The sequence below is a fragment of the Myotis nattereri genome (assembly GCF_964212035.1).
Source record: "Myotis nattereri genome assembly, chromosome: 20".
Taxonomy (NCBI): Eukaryota; Metazoa; Chordata; class Mammalia; order Chiroptera; family Vespertilionidae; genus Myotis; species Myotis nattereri.
Genome location: NC_138096.1, coordinates 2,952,600 through 2,965,670, shown reverse-complemented (window position 1 = coordinate 2,965,670; position 13,071 = coordinate 2,952,600). Strand labels below are relative to the sequence as shown.

The following is a 13,071-nucleotide window of genomic DNA, read 5'->3' as shown; positions in this document are numbered from 1 at the left end:
GCACGCCCTACACTGGGGATGGAGCCTGCAACCTGGGCATGTGCCCTGACCGGGAATCGAACTCAGGACCCCCCCCAAGCAGAAACAGCGATCTGAGTTGCCAGGGCCACCCGGATCCCACCCGGTCCTGCTCAGGGGTACCCTTCACTGGGGCATGCTGGTTCCTTGTTCAGTGCCTGCTTCTCCTCATGGGCTGGGAGCCACCACGGGAAGACAGGGCCAAAGCCTAGACTTTTTTTCATGTCTCCAATGGCTGGCACGTTGGAAACACTTCGCAAGTGTCTGTTGATTATAGAGAAGTCACATTTCTGACAAAATAAAGCGCAAGTTCTGAGCTGATGGCCAATGTGTCAGCATTAGCTGTGACGCTGTTATCTTTAAACAATTACAGCCAGGCCGGTGTGGCTCCCCAACCTGTGAGTATCACCCTATGGACCAGGAGGTAACAGTTCAATTCCTGGTCAGGGCACATGCCCTGGTTTTGGGCTCGATTCCTAGTGTGAGCATGCAATGATTCGCTCTCATCATTGATGTTTCTCTCTCTCTCTCTCTCTCTCTCTGTCTCTCTCTCTCTCTTCCTCTCTGAAATCAATAAAAATACACTTTAAAGAAAAAAGCAATTACAGATCCTTCCTTTCAAATCCCCATGCTCTACATGATTCTGTTTCTACACCCCGCCAAAACAGTTTAAATGCACCTGCCCTGTGCCAGCTACTGAGGGTTTACGCAGATGGAAAAGAATAAAATCTTCTCCTTCAGGGAGGTTATTGAGTCCTTGTAATGAACCCCAGTCTATATATTCGGAAGCCGCCCTAATAAATATTTTTGGGTTTATTGGGTAGTTCTGGCTGTCATTTGAAACAGAAAATCGGTTAAACACCATTGCAGTTCATATTGACTCACCAGCTCCAGACCTCAGCTGGCCAATGTGTGAATCATATGGAGACAATCTGAATCTGACTGCCATCGCGAAACGGCGGGGACAGCGACGCACGCATGAGGGATGCGTGTCCGTGTTCACAGTGCAGCCTGGCAGTGAGGAAAGGACCCTTTCTCGTTGCCATGAGAGGGGCTTTCGGGTAGCCCGACTATTGCTCTCGTGCGTGGGGAGTCTGAGGACCCCGCGGGCCTCTCTGCCTTTGACCTTGGCGAGCCTGAGGTGGTGGGATTTTGCCTGCTGCACTGATCGTCGCTCTACAAGGAAAAGTTTCTATTAGTTCAAGAACAGTGGTTTATGGCAAAACCACCTGACAGGAGCACATCCCCCTTCCGAAGACCAAAGGAATTTTTACAAGAGTGGGTTCTTTTCCTCCCTTTGTACGGACCCATCTGAGGCCTCTTCAGACACCGGGCATCGGCCACGCTGTCTCATTCCACCCCGACGACAGGGTTCACGACGTCTGCTCCAAGTTTGGGTGGAAAGAACTTTTAATGAGGAGTTAGTTGTTTTATCTTCCGCAGTTCAGTTACCCCAGGTCGATGGCATGTACACTCCCCGGGAGCAGGATGGCGAGCATAAATGAAAGAGGCGGGGGCCCTGACCGGTGTGGCCCAGTGGATAGAGCGTCGGCCTGTGGACTGCAGGGTCCCGGGTTCGATTCCGGCCAAGGGCATGTACCTTGGTTGCGGGCACATCCCCAGTCGGGGGTATGCAAGAGGCAGCTGATCGATGTTTCTAACTCTCTATCCCTCACCCTTCCTCTCTGTAAAAAATCAATAACATATATTTTTTAAAAAAAATGAAAGAGGCGGGGATACGGCTCTTCTGCTTGGTCACGCCCTGTGGGGTCTCTCTGCTGCCCCCTGCTGCTCTCCCTCCTGGAGTCAACTGTCTGCTCGACACTGCAAGGGACAGTACCTCCCCCACGACAACAGTCCATCTGTTGCGGACCCTTATTGTTGTATGGGAGCATTGTGGGTAGGAACTGCTGCGCCTCATTCATTCATTCCTCCATTCATTCCTTCATTCCTCCATTCATTCATTCATTCATTCATTCATTCCTCCCTCCATTCATTCATTCAATAGAGAGTAAATGAGGGAGGTGCCTACTATTTACTGGGGAGTCTGTCTCAGGTGGGTGCCTGGCTGTTTGCATGCCTGGTTCCAGAAATAAAAGGAGAGTGTGGGCAGAGGAGCCCCGGGCAACAGGAACTGGCTAAAGAATAGCAGGACAGCCCGGCTGGTGTGGCTCAGTGGTTGAGTGTCAACCAATGAACCAGGAGGTCAGGGTTCAATTGCCAGTCAGGGCACACGCCCGGGTTGTGGGCTCGATCCCCAGTGTGGGGCGAGCAGGAGGCAGCCGATCCATGATTCTCTCTCATCACGGATGTTTCTGTCTCTCTCTCTCCCTCTCCTTTCCTGTCTGAAATCAATAAAAAAAAAATCTATTAAAAAATAATAAAGAGTGAAGCTGATGAAAAGAGAGGGAAACCGAGTTATCTGTTAAATACGCTGCAGTCCGTCTTTGCCAGGCACGTCCACGTCTGGCGTAAAAATAAGAACAAGCCTTTCTGAGCAGTGCATCCGTGACCAAGACCCCGGCCCCTTCTTCCGGAGGGAGAGGGGTGCGTACAGTCAGGGGCGCATTTTCTCAGCCGTTTGGAGGGTGCAGGCTCCCCCTGGTCAAGGGGAGGCCTGGCTTTTTCCCGTTTGCATATTGCCCTCTCCTGGACTGTAAGGACAGGAGAGTTAAGAGCTCATCAGATGCCTGTATTTCCACCCACCTCTGCATGGGAGACCTGTGTGTGCATGAGAAATCATTTAAAATATCCAGAAAATCGCCCTGGCCGGTTTGGCTCAGTGGATAGAGCATCAGCCTGCAGACTTAAGGGTCCCGGGTTTGATTCCGGTCAAGGGCACATGCCCAGGTTGCGGCTGGATCCCCAATAGGGGGCGTGCAGGAGGCGGCCGATTGAGGTTTTGCTCTTACATACATGCTTCTCTCTCTCTGCCTCTCCTTCCTCTCTCCCTAAAAATAAATAAAAGAAAAAAATCTTTAAAAATAAAGAACACTGTGGTAGTAAGAGAAATAGCGAAGCAAACAGAAGTAGATGGCATCAGAGGCCTACCGTATAAATGCACACTCTCCTCTCCAAAACAGGATGTCTCATTTATTGCTTCTTTTTTTTTTAATATTTTTTTTTTATTGATTTTTTACAGAGAGGAAGGGAGAGGGATAGAGAGCTAGAAACATCGATGAGGGCGAAACATCGATCAGCTGCCTCCTGCACACTCCCCACTGGGGATGTGCCCGCAACCAAGGCACATGCCCTTGACCGGAATCGAACATGGGACCCTTCAGTCCGCAGGCTGACACTCTATCCACTGAGCCACACCGGTTTTAGCACATTTATTGCTTCTTATTGTGACTCGTTTCAAGCCCCATACTCCACACATTTATCCATTTGGAACCTTTTTTTTTTTCTTTTCTCCTAAATCAGTGGTTCTCAACCCTGGCTGCACATTAGAATCCCCTGGGAATCTTTCTAAAATCCTGATTTCTGGGCCTCCGCCTCCGGAAATTCTGTCTCTTTGTGATGGGGTGGGGCCACCACAGTAGTAACAGAGAAACAGAATTTCCGGAGGAGGAGGCCCAGACATCAGGATTCTCCAAAGATTCCCAGGGGATTCTAATGTGCAGCCAAGGTTGAGAACCGCTGTCCTAAATCCTTAAAGGTCCCCGACACTGAGCAAAGGCCTGCTACCTGGCCTGCCGGCTGCAGCCACACCTGAGTGCCACCGGGGCTGGTCCGATCCGTGTGCGCCAGCCCCTGCGGGCTCTCAGTGCTTGTCCTTGACCCAGGCTGGCCGGCCCTCTCCATATCAATGAGAGCCTGGCGCCCGGACGCAGAGTCTAATTCCATTCCTGTGCTTTCGCAGAAGAGGGCTGAGGGACAGGCGTCCCCTTTAAAGAGACTGAAGGCATGTACCTCGTTCAGACTGCACCGAACGTTTCAACTGGAGGGTGTCTCAAGCTCGGGCTGGCTGGACGGAGATACCCAGGGAAGGGCAGTTTGATCTCCTCTCTCAGGGAAAAATGACAGCACTACACAAGGGGTAGCCAGACACTGTTTATATTTATCTTTAAAATCCCACCAGCGTCTCTCAGGCCATACACAGCCTATATATTCAGTCTCTCCTTCGCTCAGTTTACCACCAACATGCCCAATATTTTTAAGACTTTGAATGGTAAGCCATGGGTGGTTTGGCGCAGTGGACAGAGCACTGGCCTGCTGACTGAAGGGTCCCGGGTTCGATTCCCGGTCGGGCACATGCCCGGGTTGTGGGCTTGATTCCCAGTAGGGGGCGCAGCCGATCCATGATTCTCATTATTGATGTTTCTATCTCTCTCTCCTTTCCTCTCTGAAATCAATAAAAATACTTTAAAAAAGAGTTTGAAAGAGGGAAATGAGTCTCCATTTAGTTCAGATATGATATGGATAGGAAATTGACAAATACTTCCAGCACTACAAAGCCACCCCTTTTAACTACAAATTCAATTGAGCTGGGTCAATTAATTTGTATTTATTCAAAGCGGGAAATTCCCTTACCATCAAGTTCCTTGTGATGTAAAAAGAGAAAAATATTCATCTGTAAAATCAAAACGCTCGCTCCTAAATATAATATTGACTCGCCACATCCATCCTATGACGTGCTTTCAAACGCACCTTGTTAACTCATTCAAATCTGGGGATGGGCAAAAATATAGGCAGTTTTCATGACTCTAAGGCAGTGGTTCTCAACCTCCTGGCCCTTTAAACACAGCTCCTCATGTTGTGACCCAACCATACAATTATTTTCGTTGCTACTTCCTAACTGTCATGTTGCTACTGTGATGAATCGTCATGTAAATATCTGACATGCAGGATGGTCTTAGGCGCCCCCTGTGAAAGGGTCGTTCGACCGCCGAAGGGGTCGCGACCCACAGGTTGAGAACCGCTGCTCTAAGGTATAGCTACGTGTGGAGAGCGGCTACGGTGTTTGGACAGGTTCAAGCCTCGGACTGATGAGAGGGCACAGTCCCCTCATGGCCACGTGCAAGTCCCCGCTTGGAGGGCAGGGCCCTCCCAGCACAATTATAGCCAAGGGCTGTGGTTGTGAGCTTGAACCTGTGGTCCGAACACGTGGCCCCACGTGCCCGAGTGATAGAGTTCAGGTGCATGTAGTTGAGTGGGACTGAAACCCACGAGAATGCTGTAAACAACGTGATCACGCCCCTACTTTGCCTCGTGGAATCTGCTCTAAAATAAAGACACGGCTTGTGGGCGCGGGTGCTGTCCATCAGAGGGGCAGCGTCCCCCCGAGACCCAGCTTTCATTCTCTTGTCTGTCTTTTCTTTTTTTTCTTTTAAAATATATTTTTATTGATTTCAGAGAGGGAGAGGGAGAGGGAGAGAGAGATAGAAACATCAATGATGAGAGAGAATCATGGATCAGCTGCCTCCCGCACGCCCCCCACTAGGGACCGAGCTCACAACCCAGGCATGTGCCTTTGACCGGAATCGAACCTGGGACCCCTCAGTCCGCAGCCTGACGCTCCATCCACTGGGCCAAACCAACCAGGGCTTGTCTGTCTTTTCTTAATCCTTTCATCGCCCCCCACTCAGGGTCACTGAACCAGGCTGAGCTGGCATGAGCATGCCATGGCCGCGCTGGCTCCCCACAGCTACGCGTGAATTTCCCTTCGTGACAAGAGAACACGTTCATCGGGTGAAACACGGGGCGATGTGAACTCTCCACGGTGATACGCAAAACCAATGCCTGTCTCGTAACTCCCTTATCTTTCTTGGGGCGGCCTGTGTCTCGGGCTGAGCCGGCCCCGTAAACCCAGCGGGACTGGATATGGGACTGGGTGTGCGGCTGACTGTGCGTGATCAGGGGTGTCTGGGGGATGATCTGTGAAGAATCCACGCACAGGAGTGCCATTTAGACCTAACACCACATGGCCCGCTGCTCCTGCACCTGCTGCGGGGTCCTGTTCTTACTGAACTACAGCCCCAACCGGAGTAAGCTCCTCACTGCAGGAGCGCTCTTCACGGACATTCAGAGCAGTTACCAGTCTCTGAGGGTGCCCCCCCCCCCCAGCACAACGCATCCCATAGCTGAGGCTCCGTTCAGTCCCCTCCGGCTTCTCCAAGGGAAGCCCTGAACTCCTGAAGCAGGGCTAACGAACCACAAGTCAGCCACAGGAAGCCACGTTATATAACCATCGTCAACATTCAAACTCGAACGTGGCAAAATCTCAGAAAAAATTGGATTTTTTTTTTCCCCACATACAACCCGTCTCTCAAAATAAAGAGAGAAAGGAAACGAAGGACATGGCCAGAAGTCTACCCATGCAAGGATCTATATACAAAAAAAAAAAAAACATTTCAACCCCAAAAGGACATTTCCTCGCAGGTGTATTTAAGACAGTGCTCCCGTCCGGGACTTTTCGATGTAAGAACAGGTTGAGGGCCTGGTACTGAGCCTGCCTGCGGGTGCAGAATGACAACCGCAGTTTCTACTCAGAAGGCAAAACTGTACACAGAAACCAGGTAACACCGCCGGGGTCCCCCACACTTCACATTTCTAAAGAATCTCTCTGCCTTCTCCCTCGCCTCCTTCCACCCTGGCACCCTGATCCTGTGACATTTCACTGCTGAGCCCAGTCCGGCTTGGCCAGATGCCTCAGCCATGCCAACCCTGCCCAGGTCCCCAGTGGCTCCCGGTCTGGGGGGGGGGGGGGCTCCATTCACCTGGCAGGTAGGTGGAGGGGGTGCAAAGCCGCCTCCTCACAGCCACACGGTGTGTGACCTGCTCTGGGTCACAGCTATCAAGGAGGTCAGCCTCCAGGAGGTATGCATGGCTAGCCTGACAGCGTGCAGGTACTGAGCTTATTAGAGAGAGAGAGAGAGAGAGAGAGAGAGAGAGAGAGAGAGAGAGAGAGAGAGCGCAGTCAAGTTTGAAGGTCCGTGCTTCCCACCCACGGATCATTCAATCGGTGAGCAAACCCCGTGGCCCCCCAAAACGCACGCCAACCGCTCGGAAGCGCGGGGGTGACCCGGGCCCCGCGGGCACTCCGATCGCGCCCGGCGATCGATGGAACCGCGTCCACGACTTGTCAGCGTCTCGGGGCGACGGGAGAAAAGCAGCAGAACCCGCCGCGAGCTCCTACCTGCAGCGACGGGGTGCAAGCCGCCTGCTCCTCCTCCTCCTCCTCCTCCTCCTCCTCCTCCTCCTCCTCCTCCTCCTCCTCGGGGCGCTCCTCTGGCTCTCCCTGCCCCTCGCTTTCTCGGGGAGCTCCTATCCGCCACGGGGGACCCCGGCCGGAGCGCAGCAGCGCCGCGCGCCCGAGGAGGGAGCAGCCCCAGGCGGTCGGGCGGTCGGCGGCGGCGCCCGCAGCGCGATCCGAGGCTCCGAGCTGCAGGCTCAGCTCTGACTCCTCCGTCGGCGGCGCTGCCTGGGATATTCGCACAGCCCGGGGTTTCTATTGGCTCCGAACACCAAACAGATCGCACCAGCCTCCCCCCTCCCCCTCCCCCTCCCTCTCCCCCCTCCCTCCACCCCCACCCCCGCGGGCCCCCCCCCTCCGCTTCACTCTCCGCTGGGAACCCACAGACATCGCAGCCACACACACACTTTCTCCTCGCCTCCGTCCAGCCTGTGGCTTTACAGCCTTGTGGGCGAGCGGTAACATTTTTATTTTTTATTTTTTAAAAAAGCGGACTTGCCATCCAGAGCTTCTTGTTTATGTAGAGACATTCTCATCCCCCCCCCCCCCCCGAATCCGCAGAAACCACTCGTTCGCCTCAGATCTTCTCCCTTCTTTTGTTGATGGGTTTGCAATGTGAAGAATGTCCGAAGCCTGTGTATATGCCCGCCTCCTCTCTCTCTCTCTCTCTCTCTCTCTCTCTCTCTCTCTCTCTCTCTCTCTCTCTCTCTCTCCCTCTCCTATTGTTTTGAATAGCTGAGGCCAGTGCAATTAGAAGCACGCTGAGCCTTATAATCTAAGTGAGAGCTCAAGGAATGAACTCTTGAATGAATGCCGTGGGGAAAAAAAACACTCATGGTCCGAGTTTGTTTTCTGCTCCAAAGAGCGCTTTGGTGGCCATCATCATCATCATCCTATTTTCTGTGTATGGAATGCAGAGGTCCCTAATGCAAATCAGACTCTGCCGCATCCCGGAGCGTGGAGCAAGGACGCCCTGAGCTCTGTGGGTTCCGTGGGCTCCGTGGGCCCCGTGGGCCCCGTGGGCTCCATCAGGAGGTCCCAGCGATGCCGACCAGCTCCCACTCTTCATGACTTTGTGGTCTCCTCCGCACTGAATCGTCTCAAGAGGGCGACTCTTAGTGTGGCTCACTAGCCAGAGAAGACTGATAAAGTTTCCTGGATTAAAAAATTTAATCAGTGGCCCTAGCTGGTGTGGCCCAGTGGATAGAGCGTGGGCCTGCGGACTGCAGGGTTTTGGATTCGATTCTGGTCAAGGGCACATGCCCGGGTTGCAGCCCAATTCCCAGTAGCGGGGCGTGCAGGAGGCAGCCGATCCATGATTCTCTCTCATCATGGATTTTTCTCTCTCTCTCCCTCTTCCTTCCTCTCTGAAATCAATATCTATATCTATAGATCTGTATCTATCTATCTATCTATCTATACTAGTATATATATATATATATATATATATATATATACGCAAACTCAATATATATGGTAAATCCATTAAAAAATTTAATCAGTATATAAAACTATGGCCCCCCCAGCAGAGAAAAAAGCCAAGAAAAAATCTTCGATCATGCAAACGTGACTGGGAAAATTAGGACTAAAATAACATTTCACCGTGTTTGATTGAACAGATCCTTCTTTAATCTTGGCCCCAGATCATTCTCACCGGTGCCTCTGGGAATTCAAATGACAGTTATTCTTGACAAGAAGCCATTGCCTCTGAAATCATTCTATTTTGATTTGACTTGAAAACAAAGTCTTTCCCAGTATTATCCCTTTTGTATGTTATTTGGTATTTGATATTCTGGTTCCATCCTAAGTCATGGCCCATTTTGTTGCAAAAATCACAGGGGGGCGGGGGGGGGGACACACATTTCGTTTTTTGGAAATGTCTTATTATCACCAGACTGACTACCTGCCTGCTTCTCTCTTCCTTGGGCGCATTCCAGGAATTCTGCCATGAAACCTACTTTCAAAATGGGCCAACCTGCAATTGACAAAAAGAAATACAAAACAAAACTATGTCTGGCTGGGGTGTCTGCCGATCCCAATCCCACCTCACGGGGCATGTCCTTATGATTTGAACAAACTCCAATCCATTCGCTGGCTTTAGGTCAGCAGTTAAAAACACCACCCGCCCATAAATCCCGGAGTGTGTAGAGCGCCTGTCCTCTGAGGTCCCCAGCAGCCTTGGAAAGAAAGGAGACTTTCCAGGTAGAGAGAGTTGGAGAATGATAAAGGGGCTTGCCTCAGGGGATGAAGGCAGATAGCAGACACAGCCTTTTCCTCCTTATCTTCCGGAGATTATCTTTCTGCACAAGCTACTCAACTGCCAAAAACGTGGTGCTAATAGAGCAGGTTCTGATTTCTGCCTGTGTTTGCATAGTCAGCTGACAGTTCATGAAATCATCTGAGCAACTTGGTGAACATTCATGTTCCACGTGATTCCAGGACAGATTCCGGCAGGTTCTGTTCAGTTGCCAATAATTGGCGCTTTCTTAGAATTCTTTCTAGAAAAAAAAAAAAAGGCGGGGGGGGGGGGGACTGATGGGAACAAGCAAGGGGTTATATTTTCTGCTTGTTATTTTTTTGGGGGGGGAGGCGGGGGCTCATTCTAGCTCTTGATTTCACTGGAGAGGCCGTGTAAATAAAACCCTGAGTAACTTCAAGCCACTGATAAATTTGAAACTTGCCTAGAAGGCAAGAATTCAAGCCCTCTTTCCTTCAATTAATGAAAAGCAAAACTGGATGAGTAAGGAGTTAACCCTGATGCCCAGTCATCAGGTGATTAGGGAATATGCTAGTGGAGGAGAAGTCACCCTGGGGGGGTGGGGGGAGGGGGGAGGGCTCACCCTACAATTACAGACTATGGGCCAGGTACACAAGGTCATCAGGGTGGAAAGCCCTGGGTGCCCAGCGAGGGGCAATCGTCTGTGGTGGGACCTCATTCCCAGGGTGAGTCTTCCTCCCTGGCATATGGCTGGTCATGCCGTGTGGACCCCCTGACTTTTCCTCCCGAGAGATAACATCTGGGCCTCAGTTGTGTTTCAGCTCTAGGCCCAGAGACGCAAGGAAACCGGCCACAGCGGACATCAGGGCCAGCGCCATTGGATGATGGCCCGCTGCCCTGGTGCCGCCAGTCCATCCGTGGAGCCCACAGCCCTAGATGGACACCCCTGGGAAGCTGCTGACTGTTCTATTCAATAGAATCTATTGAGATCTTCCCCTGGGGCCTCCCCCGAAAGTCTCCGCCCTTAGAACCCTTAGGAGGGAGGACCCAGTGCCTCTCCCTCCAGGGAGCAAGTTCTTGCCTTCCCTTCCCCCTCTCAGCCCCAGGCACATTACCATCAGCTTCCTCACTCCCAAGCTCCCAGAGCCCTTCCTGTACCTGCATGACTCATTTCCTAAGCCCCTTTCTTCTAGGAATTACTCTTTCTCCCTCTGTGAGTTACCCAGTAAATGTTCTCTTACAGTTTAGGTTTTGGCTGTGAATTCTTTCCTAGCCGGAACCCAAGGGCCGAGGTTGCTGAACCCAGGTTTGGTCTGGCCCCGAGGGTCCGGCACCGGGTGCCGTTCCAGCTGCCTACAACACGTACACCAACATCTCCAAATGATGTTTCCATGATCCACGGATACATAGGAATCTATCATCTTACCATCCGCAAATGCCTAGTCTTTCCATGTATGAAATAGCATGCATCTCTCTTGTTTTACAATGTTCCTGCCTAACAATGCATAACAGTGATTTATAAACGTTTTGTAGCAAAAGAATATAGCCCTTCCTGTGTGGCAGAATAAATTCTCTGGGCAGGCGAGTGCCATCTGTCATGTCGGTGCCATCCCAGTGGAGCAGAGAGCAGAGCCCACAGAGGAGCTGGGGAAATTAATCGGAAAGGGAATTCCCACAGATTCGGCTCAAGCCCTATATTCTCCCCGAAGACCCCAGGATCAGGTGGCGTGGGCTTTTTGATTCATTAGTTCTTGCTTGTTAGCTCTGAGCTCTGAGATAGGAATGGGAAGAGGTGACGAGGGCAGCACCAGCGGCAAGGGAAGACAGAACCACCTTTGACCTAAAAAACGTGTTTATGATCTAGGATATACAGCGAATACAAGCTGTATAGCGAATACAGCTATACAAGATAGGCAGCCAGCACTAGCCCACTAGCACTAGTGGGCTAAGGTAAGATTTAATAATGCCAGACACAGCTGAGGTGATGGCCAGGGACGTCCATTATGGTGTCTGCCCCTCCCTCAGCTCTCTCCCCACCCAACCTGCTAAAGGCGCAATCTAGATTGTTCCATAGGTGGGTACCGATGCATCAGACTCATCTACCCCCATGGCAGCAGATGTCAGATTACACTGGGCTCAGAGGCACCCCATCTTCCACCGATGCAGAGATAATGATGGTTGGTTGTCAATTAGATTTCTTCTTTTTTAAAAAAAAAAATACATTTTTATTGATTTCAGAGAGGAAGGGAGAGGGAGAAATAGAAACATCGATGATGAGAGTCATTGATTGGCTTCCTCCAGCTCGCCCACTCCTGGAGATCCAGCCCGAAATCTGGCATGTGCCCTGCCTGGGACTCGAACTCCTGGATCTTAGATCAACGCTCAACCACTGATCCACACTGGCCCGGCCACAAATAGTTCTTAATCTTATGGGCAGCCATGGACCACTTTGAGAATTGATGGAAATGTATAGACCTGTGCTCTCCAGTATGGCAGCCACTGGCCATAGGTGCTTATAGAGCATTTGAATTGTGCCTACTCCAAATTGAGATGTGCTGTCAGTGTAAGATATGGACCTGATTTCAAAGACTTCATCTGAAAAAAAGATGTAAATAATATCATTATTTTTTATATTGATTATGTGTTGAAATGATAATGCCTTGGATATATTGGGTTAAATATCTTCTTAAGTTTTTATTAACATGTATTTCACCTGTTTTCTTTTTTTTTTTTATATGGCTACTAGAAAATTAAAATGACACGTGTAGCTCACATTACATTTTCCTGGGCAATGTTCGTATAGACACTTTCTTTAGAAAAAGGCGTTTAGTCACAGATGCAATTTAAATTTCTATTTAACTGTTGGCATCCAGGCCCCTGGTTAGAATTGGTGGAGTCCAGGTAGAGAAACACAGGTCCAGTCTACTCTTTGGAATACTTCTCTGATGGAATTTTCACAAAGAACAAGAGGAAAAATGTCATGGCTGTGGCTTAACATATCGCATGAATCTCTTCTTGCCTGCAACACGCACTATGAATTTCTGTCATGTTATACGTCAAGGTTCTTCTCAGGATGACCCTAGTTGACTTTCCCAGCTTCCTTTCCTGACCCCTGCTGACCACACATGTGTATTCTGTCCTCCACGCCGCCAAACAATCTCACGTCCTCACAATAGGCATGCACGTGGCTTCTGCCTTCTCACCCTCCTCGTCCCTTCACCTAGCTGTGCCTTCCTTCAATGCCCCCGTCTAAATCCTCCTCACTCAACAAGGCCCGTGCAAGCATCATTTCCGCCGTTCATCCCTTTCTGTCCTCAAAGTCTGAGTTGGTTACAGCTCTGTGGTCCGTCTCCCTGTGGCAGACTCACATCACCGTGACGTCAACTGACGTCATGTTGCAGCTCAACATACCGTGCATTTTAAAAAGATCCCAAGTCCTCGAGGCTGATGAACTTGGATTCAAATCCCAGATCTCCAATGAACTGTGTCTGATTCCCAGCCAACGGGGGAACTTCTCACAGGTGTAAGTCAGCCTAATTCTCCCTGGGAGCAGTGAGAGTATTTTCTCTCTGGTCCTGAAAGTGCATTTGCTAAGGGGCGCCTGGTGCTCCGGTCACCATGACAACACCCCATGATGCTG

The 13,071-nt window shown here is 50.7% G+C and overlaps 1 protein-coding gene across 1 annotated transcript in view; it reads right to left on the bottom strand.

The window, feature by feature from the left end:
- The window catches only part of GREM2 (gremlin 2, DAN family BMP antagonist), a 48,731-nt gene extending 41,313 nt beyond the window's left edge, over window positions 1-7,418 (bottom strand). Inside the window, exon 1 of the mRNA XM_081114280.1 lies at window positions 7,157-7,418. The gene's annotated coding sequence lies outside the window, so the exon portion shown is untranslated. The remainder of the gene's footprint in view (window positions 1-7,156) is intronic.
- Between the last annotated feature and the right edge of the window lie 5,653 nt (window positions 7,419-13,071).